The sequence below is a fragment of the Pezoporus flaviventris genome, unplaced genomic scaffold (genome assembly GCF_033815535.1).
Source record: "Pezoporus flaviventris isolate CSIRO_AGI_PZ_B2104156 unplaced genomic scaffold, CSIRO_AGI_Pfla_v1 ptg000031l, whole genome shotgun sequence".
NCBI lineage: Eukaryota > Metazoa > Chordata > Aves > Psittaciformes > Psittacidae > Pezoporus > Pezoporus flaviventris.
Genome location: NW_026892579.1, coordinates 5,330,125 through 5,344,092, shown reverse-complemented (window position 1 = coordinate 5,344,092; position 13,968 = coordinate 5,330,125). Strand labels below are relative to the sequence as shown.

General features: G+C 43.6%; 1 protein-coding gene across 3 annotated transcripts in view; it reads right to left on the bottom strand.

The window, feature by feature from the left end:
* Window positions 1–8,303, bottom strand: part of HS3ST5 (heparan sulfate-glucosamine 3-sulfotransferase 5) — a 205,602-nt gene extending 197,299 nt beyond the window's left edge. For 2 of the 3 annotated variants that reach the window (XM_061460084.1, XM_061460083.1), the window contains exon 1: window positions 7,868–8,052. The gene's annotated coding sequence lies outside the window, so the exon portion shown is untranslated. Of the gene's footprint in view, window positions 1–7,867; window positions 8,053–8,184 lie in introns of those variants that run through there. The other variant, XM_061460085.1, reaches the window with a different exon arrangement.
* Between the last annotated feature and the right edge of the window lie 5,665 nt (window positions 8,304–13,968).

Below are 13,968 nucleotides of genomic sequence, written 5' to 3'. Positions count from 1 at the left end.
CAAAAGAGGTGATCCTGCTCCTCTACTCTGCTCTTGTGAGATCTCACTTGGAGTATTGTGTGCAGTTCTGGTGTCCTCTGCGGTAGGCAAAAAGCTTATCAGTCATATTTTCTTTCTTGAGTTATTTACCAAAAAGATTATAATACATTATTTTAGCCAGATAGTGCACCACCATTCAGAAATGTAATTTTCCACTAGAAGACAAATAAGGGTGTTGTTCAACTATACTGATAGACTCTTCACTGATAGGCTTTTTTCCTACTGCAAATCTGGTTTCTTTACATTGGATATTAATCCTTTCACAAGAGGGAAGAATGTGAAATTATAAATAGGAAGGATTTGCTGTCACCTCTGACATTATTTATACTTACACAGCATTAACAAAGGTGAGGACATGCAGCAGCAAATTACCTAAAATTATTTTCCCCAAATCTTACTTCTGACATCATACCAAATTTACCTATACTCATTCTAGTCAACTGTCTTTTCAGCATGAAAAGCTGATGTTAAAATATTGTATATCTATTTACTGTATTAAATGCAGTGCTGTATTAAATACTCATCTGCTCTACTGTCATCTTCTGTTTTCCGAAATCTCCACATTACATTCACAGATAAAATTTCCTGGTTCTTCAGTGTAAGACCATAGTTGCTTTTTCAAGTTTCTACAGGAAGACCTTGACTGTAATTGTAGATGACAGTAGCCTTAGTTGGCAAAATATCTTTCAGATTCATATTTTTCAGGACACGATGTAACATTGGCTTCAGACACTGAAAAGAAGATGCATTTTGTTTTCTCCTCTTTCAGGAGTCAGTTACCTTCTTTTATTTTATTTTATTTTTTTTTTTTGGCAGCACTGGCTATTATTTATAGCCTTAGGTTTAAAACATTCTGCAGGAGAACCATTGGACCCTGCTGTTTTACCTTCAGGAAACAGTTTAACCACTCAGCTATTTATTGTGCTGTCATATCTTCCTCAGTGGCTTCATGGTCAGAAAGGAAGAACAATCAGCAAATCCCTGCTGGGGTGAGGAAACCAGGCAGTAACAAAGTAGGGCATTATACAGATTTCAATATTAAAAGGAAAAAGAGATATATGTATGTGTGTGCACATGTATACAGACAGACAAATGTGTACACAAACACACACAAAATCTGCTAGGGCCATCTGGATTTCTAACATGGAAAATGGTTATTTTCTGGCTTTTGTCTTCTTTTGAAGCTCCCATCCTATCAGTACATCAGCTTTAGTACTTTTCCCATGGCCAGAATACATTAATTAACTCAACTTTAGTAATTCTGGTTTGAACCTCAATTTCATTCATTTTTATGTTTTACTTCTGTCTTAAGGATCTTTCACCGAAGAGTATGTATTTTCTCCTCTTAAAGAAAAAACAACAAAGCACATTCTTACACATTTTTACTTCAATTTGCCATGTCTCCACCATTTCCAACTTTCTTTCTAGGTTCATTTAGGGATTGGCTAAACTCAGTTGTGTCTGTATGCCTCGCATACTACCTTCTAGAGTAGTACCTGGTAAGAGAAAAAATAAAAACAAACCTGTCTGCACAGAATCCAGGATGCAGTGTAAATCCATTTCCACTGATGTAAACTGACTTGTCTCCCATGAGATGCCAGTTTTCTAGTGCTGTCATCATAGGAGAAATGCCAGGTTGCAAAGGGAGGTTTTGATGTAGGTTGAATGTCCATCAGTTAGTGCAGAAAGTTTACATGCTGATGAGTAAGCTTAAGTACCTGTTGTAGAGGACAAATCCCTTATTCATTGGCTCAGTTTCCACTTAACTCTACATAGGATTAATCCATTAATATTAATATTTCCTTTACATACTTTTAAGGAAAAAAAAACATATCTATATTGATTATAAATTTGTTCATAAAGTCCTTCTACCAGTAATTTTTTTGTATTCACAGAGATTTTTTAGCGATTTGTGCTATAATATAAAAACCTGTCATCCCCTGGTAGACTCTGAATATGTGTCTGTTATAATACAGTCTAATAGTTTTATTTATGACAGCCCTTTGGAGACTCCAGCAACTGTGTGCAGTCAAGATTGTTCAAGCCGTTATGATACAAGATTGTATTACAGTGATTTGAATGGATAAAAGTTCTTTCATCTCCAAAAGAGAAACGGATTGATAGACACTGTTCTGTAACATATATCAGGACAAATGTGTTACTTTAATCCCCTAGACAGAGAGCTATATTTTCTAAAGCAATACTGTTGCAAGCAGTAGGATGCATAAAGACTAAGAGTGATAGTGCACAAAAAGTACAGCAATTAGAATTATTTTTTTGTAGTGTGAAATATTCTGTGTCAACTTAGGTACCTTTAAAAGCCTTAAAAAATATTTGGGGTTATTCAATAGTTTAAACATGGAGGCATGCCTTTGATTTGCCTCCTTAAAAAATGGCTGGATCTTACAAAATCGGCTATTAAAGTCTACCTTACGCAGTATCAGTTCCTGATGCCATATCTAGAGTTGACTTTCTGGTAGTCCTTCATGATAAACTTCATTCTTCACATCTTATCTACAAAAGTTCATTTCAACTAGAAGTATTAAAGAGTACAGCTGTGCAACTCTTTCTAAAACAGTTAATAGCTTGCAGTATTTCTGAAGTATTTAAAAAAAATAAATTGAAAAAAAGTAGAAATAGTTAAAGCTTTTCCCCTGACAGTTAAAAATTAAGGTTGTCTGATGCTTACAATATTTCATAACCACAGATTTAGGCACTTGAATAAACTTGGGAAAATTATTACTTTTCATGGTCATTGATCACAAAAGCATCTTTGTTCAACAAAACATGTGATTAGGTCCCTTTCAGGTCAGCACATGCTTAAAGATTAATATTTATTTAACAGCTTTGCTGATGTGAATCTTTCTGCAATTACCATTTCATCTGATTGTGTTAACAATGCACAGTAATGCTTGTTTGTTCAGGAAGAAATTTTGTGCTTACAGACTTGTAATACTTGAGAGAGGGTGTGTGGAGCTAATGCAGTATTTATGCAACAGAACAGGAGTACTATTAAGTCCTATTGCTGGGTTGGGCAAACTAAGTGCATAAATAATAAAGAAAAACACAATTTTGGTGGCAAATGGTGTCTGGGTGTTTTCCCTAAAGATTAAAACTTCTGTTCTTGATTATTTTTTTAATTTCCAAGCATTTGTATTCTGAATCCAAACTAAACTCAACTAGTTTTTCTTGTATATCCATCTTTATTTCATTTAGCCAGTAGCGTATCATTTTAATCTGCATGCTTTTCTGGGGAAGATCATATGAAGGAAATATCCTGATAAAAGTAAAAGAAAATTGAACATGCACACACACACATGTGAAAACAAAATACACTTGAGGCTAGACATAGGCCAGTAATTTATATTTTAAGTTGCATGTGACACTCTTTCCTTGTTCTGTTGCACTGCATTTAGATATTGTATGGCTTTCCAGACATGTTATGCATAATTTTACATACCATCTGCTTTACATGCCAGGTTCCATATGTACAACGTATAACCTAAAAGCAATATTTTGATTGATTTGAGCTACAGTGGAGGCTTTTGTTCTTAAATTGCTCGATAGAAGACTATAGTCCTAAACAAATAATCTGACAAATATGTTCTAGGACTAACAAACAATCAAATTTATTTTGAAAAAGTTTTAAAGGTGTAATAATTGCAAAATTCAGGTGACTTTCAATAATCCCACTAATATTGCTTCCTAGATTCAAATGCTATGAGACCTGTAAACGCTTGCTACCATTGACTTAACAACCATAACAATACAATCGTATAAACATGTTTCAGTCAGGCCAGGCAAAGGACAGCAAATACAGACTAGAAAAAGATACATCTGAATAAAGATGAACAGCACTTAGTCCTAAAAACAGAACAGGGTTTATAAAGATGCTAAAAGTGACTAATGCATATGCAGAACCATGTCCTGGAGATTCCCAGTACTTCATTTTCTGGCTTCTTTCAACCCTGTTTTAAACACTCAAAGCTTATCTACTCTTCAGTTACAGGTAAGCCTAAAAAAAAATAACTTTCTATTTGGACATGCTGTCCACAACAGCATCTGGCTGTATTTCTATATGTACATATGAATAGTAAGTATTGGAACAAAAAATGAAAAGAATATAGAATTTCAGATGATGGCTCTCAGGACAAAACTGAAGATTAACGCAAATGTATGTCCTCATTTTTAGAACTGCTGACTCTTTCCATCCAAGCAAGCAAAGAGGATTAAGCATTGCTTTGGACCTTCAAAAAAACCATCAGCACTCCCAGAAAAATGCCACAAAACCAAACCAAAAAACCCAAACAAATCCAGTCCAAACTTCTTAATATGGAAATATCACCATATTTTTAACATTTGACTTGGTATTGAAGTATTATCACCAACCCCCCCGAAAAAAAACCCTAACAATATAGCATTGCAACTTATCAGTAAACAGCAGATAAAATGAAGAATAAATGAAGAATACATGAAGCAACAAAGCAGCTCAAAGAAACGTTTTCTCCATGCAATGTCTCATAAAATATGCACCCTTCCCCTCCATAGATGGAACATGATAAAAGAAACATCTGAACAGGTAACTTAGAAAGGAACTTGTAATATGACATTTTAAGAAGGAGGTTTCTATCTTCCTGATGTAGTTGCAAGGGAAAAGAGATAATCAGTGAAGCATTAGTCCATTTTACAGGGTTTTTTCCATTGTAACATGAACATCTTAATCTGTTCACATTTAAGTATCAGTGGCATGTTCAGTTTAATTCAATGGCAATTCTAGCAGAAGCCTACAAATAACAATGAACAAGAGATGCAACTTCTCAAACTTTTTTTATACTTGCCTATTAACACAAACTTATGCTTAGAAAGGAACATTATTATTTGACCATAACTAAGACAGGTTATTTTTCTTATTGTATTGGGTTTGCGTGGCAAGGTTTTGGGAGTAGGGGGCTAATGAAGTGCCTTCTGTGAGAAGCTGCTAGAAGCTTCACCCATGTCTGACAGAGCCAATGCCAGGTGGCTCCAAGACAGACTCACTGCTGCTCAAAACCAAGCCCATCAGAGATGGTGGTAGCACCTAGGGGATAACATACTTAAGAAGAGGAAAAACTGCTGCTCAACAACAGCTGGAATAGAGGAGTGAAAATACAGAAGGGAAACATCTCTGCAGACTCCAAAGTCAGTACAGAAGGAGAGCAGGAGGTGCCCTAGTGGTTTAAACCATGACAATGAGGCACCAGAGCAGAGATTCCTCTGCAGTCTTTGGTGCAGACCATGGTGAGGCAGCTGTGCTCCTGCAGCCCATGGAGATCCATGATGGAGCAGGTCTCCACCTGCAGACCATGGAGGACCCCACAATGGGAGGCTGTGACCATGTGGGAAGCCCATGCTGGAGCAGGTTCCTGGCAGGAGTTGTGGCCCCTTGGAGAGAGGAGCCCATGCTGGAGCAGGTTTGCTGCAGGACTTGTGACCCCTCATGGGAACCCAGGCTGGAGCAGTCTGTTCCTGAAGGACTGCACTCATGGAAGGGACCCACACTGGGGCAGCCTGTTCCTGAGAGGCTGCACCCCATGGGAGGGACCTACACTGGAGCAGTTCCTGAAGAACAGCAGCCTGTGGGAAGGACTCACATTGGAGAAGTCCTTGAAGGACTGTCTTCCATGAGAGGGACCCCATGCTGGAGCAGGGGAGGAGTGTGAGGAGTCCTCCCCATGAGGAGGAAGGAGCAGCAGAGACAACGTGTGATGAACTGATCCCAAGTCCCATTCCCCATCCCTTTGCGCAGCTGCAGGAGAGGAGGCAGAGAAACTGGGAATGAAGTTGAGCCTAGGAAAAAAGGTGGGGGGAAGGTGTTTTAAGGTTTGGTTTTATTTCTCATTATCCTACTCTGATTGGATTTGTAATAATTAAACTAAGTTTCCCAGGTCAAGTCTATTTGGCCCATGTCAGTACCTGGTGAGTGATCTCCCTCTGTCCTTACCTTGACCCGTGAGCCTTTGGTAATATTCTATCTCCCCTGCCCAGTGAAGGAGGGGAGTGACAGAGCAGCTTTGGCGGGCATCTGGTGTCCAGTCAGGATCACCCACCACACTTATGAATGTAATAGTCACATTCTTCATGGTCTATGGGCATAATTCTGATGCTTGACAAGTTGTTGACAACATGCAGCATTTTGGGGGTTCTTTTAACACTCAGAATTGAAAGAGAAAAAAAAAAAGATAAATAAAAGATTGTCTTCATACTTTCATTTTTAAGGCATTCCAAGCGATTGAAAGCGGTTAGTCAGGTTACAGGAATGAGGCTAGCTTTTGCCATTTGAATATCGATATTTTTATTTGGTGTTTCGTTATATATCTGCCTGCTCCCAATCTAAACACTGCACTGAAAAGAGGATGTTCTATGAACTAGAACTTCCATCTGCTAATGGATTTTTTTTGCATAAAATCTGCTTTGCAGTCCATATGAATATGGGCCTTTTAATTATTAATCAGAAGTATTTTTTCTTATTTGTTTCTGTGCTGTGAAAGAGTTCTTAAAAACAAGATAAAAAATTAATGTACATTTAAATTTTTCTCCTCCCTTGAGGGAGGCTGTTCATGAGTTAAATGCTTATGCAACACCTTTCCTTACAAACTGTACTACATTTCTCTTCTTACTTCTCTGTTGAGCATTTCTGGGCCAGATCCACAGGCCATTGAAGTCAGTGGGAGCCCATCCAGTTGTCTTCCTCTGCCTCTAACTTTTTAGTGAAAATATGTATATATATATATATCACTGGAAAACTGCAAGGTACTAATCTAACAATAGTTTATAGCATCTGTAGGTAAAACAATGGATTTCAGTCCATCTTGAAACATGACAAGAAATCACTCTTCTATTTCTTCACTGCAAAGTGGGCATGAAAATCCAGATGTTTCTGACACAGTGCAGCTAAATCTCTTTGGTTAAAAATCTGGGGTTTAAAAAATGAAGTTTCTTTTATACAGCTCTATAACTTTGCCATCTCTCAGCCTTCTGCCCAGTCCCTTTCACTCTGTATTGGCCAGGACCTTCTTCCTCTGAACTCCATTGGGAGTTTTGCCATTGATTTTAATGGAGAGTTACCATACCCAAGTTCCAAAACACTAAGAAAAGATACTATTGTCAAAGCAGAAATTCTCAAAGTAAGAAAAATAATATTTAAATGATTTATCAAAATGCACTTCAAAATCTCCAGCAGTAGTCAGCTTTTATATACGTACCCCACAAATTGCACCAGACAGTCTAGGAGAGCAAAAAGCCCCTTGCCCGGAGTCCCTGGCATTTGGTAGCCGCAGCTGAACCCCAGCCAGAGCGGAGTTACCCGTGTGCAAACCGAAGCTAAGCGCACCGATAGCAAACATTCTGCAAACATTAAGCTTTCCCTAAGGGACGAGCGTTTTGAGGAGCACGGGTGGAGCAGCCGGGAAGGAGAGCAGCCGGGAAGGAGAGCAGCCTGCACCTCCTATCCGCGCTGCCTGGCACCGGCCGAGGCTCCGCTGCCCCAGCACCTGGGTGCTCCCCTCCGCAGGTGAGACCCCCAGCGGAGTTTGTCTGCCCGGACGGCGGCACCGCGGCTCCCGAAACACCGACCGCGTTGGCAGTCCCCCGAGACATCGCTGAAACCGAGGCGGGGAGAAAGCGGGGCACCGTCCACGGAGCGCTCCGGGGGCAGCGTGCCCTTCTCGTCCCGTCCTCAGCGAGGCGCAGAGCGGAGCCTCCGGGAACGGAGCCCTCAGCACGGCAGGGCACCCTCCACACCTTTCCCGCCCCCAGGGGACCCCGGCGCGGCACGGAGCACCGTACTCACCGCGGTGCTGCAGGCAGCAGCCCGCAGCGCAGGCAGAGCGCCCCAGCCCCGGCCGGTGCCCTCTGCGGTGCGCGGACCTCGTTCCTCAGAGCCCACATCCAAGCCCCGGCCGCGCAGCTGAAAGTCCTTCTGAGGAGCACCCGGCGAGCCCCACCGCCTCCTGCCTCGGATCGCTGTCACCTCCCTTCCCCTCTCTCAACACCACCCCCCCCACCCCCCCCACCCCCCCCTCCCCCGGCGGGAGGCACCATTATAAAACGGTCCCTAACCCGTCAGATCACGCACCGGTAGAGGTGCCGGTACTCGTCGGTACTTACCGGGCATCCTTCAGAGCGGCGGGCGGGAGCGAGGGAGGAGGAGGAGGAGGAAGGAGGGAGGGACACAGTGGGGTGGGGGATGTTCCTGGCTGGCTGCGCGGATCGGCTCGGCAGCCTGGGCAGCTCGGCAGAGTGCTGCGAGTCAGTGAGTGCCTCCGCGCGTGTGTGCGCGTCGCTGGACACAAGCGAGCGGAGACTTAGGCATGGAGGGGCAGCGGGAGGCGGCGGGGGAGCTCAGAGGCGCAGCTTGCGCGGCGCGGCCCAGTGAGGCCCAGCGCGGCCCCGGCCCCTCGGTCCCCCGCTGCCTCCCGCTGCCCCCCGCGCCCCTCCGCCGCGGCGGGAGCTGCCGGGTAAGGGGCTGGGGAAGGCGCGCATCCTCCCCGGTGGCACACGCACCGCGGGCGGGGAGGAGGGGAGAGCGGGAGGAGGGATTAAATATAACGATAATAAAAAAGCCCAATCGCCAAGAAAGAAAAGGGAAAACCAGCAAAACTCTTGTCTCTACTTCTCGGCCGAGGTTTGAGCCCCCCGCCCCAAAGTCGGGGGTTTGAGCTCCGCGCCGGGAGCCTCCACCGCCCGCTGCGCAGCACGGCAGCAGCTGCCGCTGCCGGTAGCGCCCAGCCTAGAGCTGGAGCCTCTCCCCGCGCCCGGAGGAGCCTCCCTCTTTCCTTCCTTCCCTCCTTCCATCCCTCCCTTCTTCCCTCCCAGCCCGCTAAGGCAGGCAGCGCGGGCAGGTGCTGTCGCCCAGCTTTCCCAGCGGCCGAGGTCAGAGCAGGGCCCTCAGCCGGCAGCGGCCGGGCTCCCCCAGTAGCGCCGGGTCCAGGACACGGCAGCAAGGGTTAATCAAGGGGCAAGAGAGGGAAGCCTGTTGTCCCTGAGAGGCGCCGGCGGGCTTCAGGAGCGGCGGAGGAGGAAGGAAGAAGAAGTGGGGAGGAGCCGTCTCCGCCGGTCAGCGGGGCAGAATCGTTTCATGCTGCTTTCCCCGCTCGGCTCACCTTCTGCACCAGCGGAATGATCCGCTGGAGAGGAGCGGGAACAGTGCATCATCACTGCCTGGTTTCTGGGGGGAGAAGGAAAGGCGGGGGAGCACGCAAAGAAGGGAGGGAAGGCATAATTATAAGAATCATACGGAAACGAAAAAAAAAAAAAGGCAACAAGCACACACACAAAAAAAAACTAACCAAAAAAACCCAGCACACAACCAAAAAAAAAAAAAAAAACCCAACGTTCTCGGGAGAGAAATCAAAAATAGCCGCAACAGCAATGAAAGTTGCTTGCTTTGTGATTTGCGTTATAACGCTGCTGTCTCCGACAGCGTAGCCAAGAAACATGCAAGATGGGAGAGGGAGCTACACACTTGGTGTGGCTTTCCCTTCCTGGCGGTAGTTCTCTCTCTCGATTTCTCAATCTGGGTCTCTCAAAAACCCCAAAGAAAACCCCTAACTTCTCTCCCCTCCCACCTCCCCCTTGCTGGAGGGGGTGGCTCCAGGTGGTGGTTTCTGAGTTGTAAGTGAAGTTTGGCGGGGAGTGGGGGGGGGGGGGCAGGTAGGGAGGTAGAGTAGTCCTGAGCGCGCTCCCGCGGGGTTGGGCCCTCGGGGTTTGGCAGCCCTGGGAGGGAGGGAGCGCACATTGCTGCACCCCGCCGGGGGCAGCCACGTAGTGCCCGGCGACGGCGGCCCCGAGCCTCGGTATGTGGGAGACACACGCGCAGTCCCGCGGTGTGCCGCGCAGTTGCTCTCCACCCTGCCAAGCGGGCGCGCCGTAACCCCTCGCAAATTGCGCCGACGGCGGCGGAGGGCAGCGCGGCAGCGCAGCTCAGCACCGAGTGCGGGGGCTCAGACGGCGCCTGGGAGCGTGGGGGGCCGGTGCCTGCTTTCGGTCCCTCCTGCCGCTGCGGAAATCGAGATCACTGATAAGTAGTTTTGTTTTAGGAAAACAAGATTGGATACAATCTAATTTTTATTTACCAACAGTTCATGCCCTGACTAAAAAAGAAAAAACAGCACCAAACCCTAACCCAGATTACACAGTTAAACCTATCGACCCAGCAGTAGCGTGGCTGTTTGCCAGATCTGTGATCCATTTACCTCTTTAGCTCATTGCTGTCAGGCAACAAAAGCACACAATCAAATTCTTAAATTTAAAGACAAGCCATTTTATTTTCACAGTAAACTCTCCTATGTCGCAATTAAAAAGGGTGTCCTCAAAAATGACATATACTGTGGGGGGGTATGCTACTTTGTGTTCATTTTATGAGGTGAAAATAAAGTGCTATACATAATATGTACAGAGGTGGACAGCAGTATGTGAAAAATTCTTACGTTGTAACAAGGATTTTGGATAATTTTACCTTCACTGTTAAACTGAATATTTTTTAGACTCTATGCCATTCATAATTTTAGTTCCAGTTGTCTTACAGAGAGAAACCTGGTAAACACCAGCAAAATCAGAGTATGAAAATACTCTTTTTTCCTTTCCATGTATGTTATAGATGTTCACACACATATATAGCCTTTAATTCAAATACATTCTCTCTGAATTTATGTATTTAGACATAAATGTGTGTGCACATGTACATTATATATATACACACACCCATTAATAACATACTACAAAATTATTTAAAAGATGAGTATAGAAAAGAAGCAAAGCTAAAAACACAGCTCTCAGCCCCCTGCTGAGTGCTATAAAAATATGCTACCACTTGGAGAAGTCACAGAATCAGATACAGAAAGAATATGAAAGCTATACCTTCTACCTTATTCTTCACAAAAGCTACTTAGTTAATGGAAATACGTGTGTGGAAAAATGGTAATACGACGTTTTATGGGTTTTCTTCAGTGAAGGACATTTTAACTTTAGGCTGTGGTCCTAACCGCCATGTGCAATACTTGTTTTGGGAAGACTGCATCCAGAGAAGTTGAGTTTGTCACTGCTAAATTGAGCTGTCTGGTCTGGGAGTGGAAGAGAACATGTGCAAAAGGACAACTGATCCCATGAGGATTTGGGAGAAAGGAATGGGAAAGGTGATGAGGATGTGAAGTAGGCATAGCTGGGTGACAATAGTGGATACAAAAAACTGGTATGCCATGGGGGAAACCAGTCCTGGAGACAAATGCCATCTCACATGAAGTATGCAACATGAAAGAACTTCATGTCCTTTCTTATGGTCAGGCTGTGCTGTAAAGGCATCCCATTGCTCATTAGGGGAAGAGGAGCGTGGGATAATGCATCCTTTAAGGATCTCCATGCATTGATTCTGAATCCTCTGTGGGTTAGGAAAAGTCCTCCTCAAAAAAATAACCAAACATGAAAATCTGGGAAAAGTTAAAAAATCTAAGTTCATGCAACTCACCCATTTCCTAGAGGATCATGATTTGTTTACCAAAAGGAGGAAGGTATTAGGATTTGTTTGTTTGTTTTTTTCTCAGCCTAGCCAACTCCTCAGACTTAGCTGGCATTATGATGTCTTAGCCTGAAGAAATAAAGGCCCAAGAGTCTTCATGGCTATTTTATGGTTTTAATCTGAGAAAATGAAGTCTTGATCCCATTTTCATTGAGATCAGTAACAAAATCAAGAAGTGACTAATACATTAACATAATGTTTTGAGTGAATGAGACTGCCAGCTATAAAGAGCAAACATTTGGGATGGGAAAGAGATGTAAATCTATACTGCATAGTGTTAAATTTAGGCTATGTTTCAAAGTGTTGTGGCAAGACTAATCATTAATACCTAAAAAAAATGAATGAGTGCTTATTGCTGCTGTAGGTAGCCTGTTAAGTATTTAAAGTACGTAAATTTTAGCTGGCCACTTTTTCACTGTGTTTTCCTCACTAAGTCCAAAGTGTTTTCCCCTTACTTAAGAGTTACCTGCTGTCATATGAGAGAGGTATAAGACATCATACACTGGTTCCTCTTTGCATATGTTGCATAGGATAATCACATTGATATTAGCTGATACAAAACTGTGAAGTTCCCGGCTATCCAAGCTTCCCGCTTTTCACGTGGTACAAAAATAGCTGTTATTTGGTAACCGTTAAACCGTTACTTTAACGAAATACAAAGGTGAGCCCTCTGTTCTTTAAAAATTTTTTTTTTTTTTTTACTATAAAGCATATCACCCAAAAGCTTTATTGTATTCATTTTCAGTACTGTAACTTGAAGAAGTATGTATCATTTATTGCAAACATATTCTGATAATAAAATAATAAACAAAACCCATTGTTCTCTGCAAAAAAAAAGCCAAATCTAGCAGCAATATATAAGAATAGTAACATTTAAATGCCCAGCCTTTGTTCCTTTATTACATGTTGCATAACTGCATTGGTTTGTAATCTCATTGACCCCTTTAAACCAAGTGAGCTTTTTGATACACAAGAGGGGTTTCTAAGAAGGTCAAAATGATCAAGACAGTGACATTACAGAATCATAGAATAGTTAGGGTTGGAAAGGACCTTAAGATCATCTAGTTCCAACCCCTCTGCCATGGGCAGGGACCCTTCACACTAAACCATGTCACCCAAGGCTCTGTCCAGCCTGGACTTGAGCACCGCCAGGGATGGAGCATTCATAACTTCCTTGGACAACTCATTCCAGTGGCTCACCACCCTCACAGTAAAGAACTTCTTCCTTATATCCAATCTAAACTTCCCCTATTTAAGTTTGAACCCGTTACCCCTTGTCCTGTCACTACAGTCCCAAATGATAAGTCCCTCCCCAGCACCCCTATAGGCCCCCTTCAGATACTGGAAGGCTGCTATGAGGTCTCCACGCAGCCTTCTCTTCTCCAGGCTGAACAGCCCCAACTTTCTCAGCCTGTCTTCATACGGGAGGTGTTCCAGCCCCTGATCATCCTCGTGGCCCTCCTCCGGACTCGTTCCAACAGTTCCATGCCCTTTTTACGTTGAGGACACCAGAACTGCACACAATGCTGCGAGGTCACAAGAGCAGAGTAGAGCGTATATACCACTGATTGGTGTAGGATGGCTACTTGGTTACTGTTCCTTATATAATGGTAAGGAACTGAGATGATAGCTTGAAACATGGTGTTTTGACAAAATATGAAATTCAGTTCGCAAGCCAACAGCTGACCATTAAAACCCATGCCATTTTGGCACTCTTCATGTCACAAATGGAGTGATGCACTTCACTTGTAAGAGAGAAGCAGCAATATGTTTATTAATGCAAAACAGCAATTCAACAAATTTTGATAGGAAATGTGACAGTGATTTAATAAGATTCAGTGGTGAGGTACATTTGAGTGTTTACTGCATAGAGGACGGGGTTAGGCAAAACTGTCAGGGAGGCCCTTCTTTTTAAGTCATGAGGTTCAGAAAGGACCCTCTTGCTTTCTAAACTCCTCCTCAGAGAGTAGTCTATATGCAGCTGGTCCAGACTTAGTTCCAGGCTTGGTCAGTGGTTTCTTTCTAAAGGATTGTATATGTGTAACTGAGCCTTTACATCACTTAGCTAAAATGTCAAAGTTTTGCATGCTGTTAATCACTTACCAAGAATCTATTGCAGCAAGTTGTCTCTCAGCCTTGAAGAGTAGCCTTGAAAGGCATCCCTACTCAAGGGGAGATCACATTGTGCAGCCTCCTGCTGTGCATGAGATCTCAGGGTACCCTGGGCTGTCCACTATTTATGGAATAAGATGATTGACTCATAGTCACATTTGCATACCAACTTCAGAGTTATTTTTTTTTCTAAACTTGGCTGGAGTCAGAACTTCACCAGCAGTACAGTTGAAAGGGGTGCACATTGCTCATATTAGCCCTTGGCT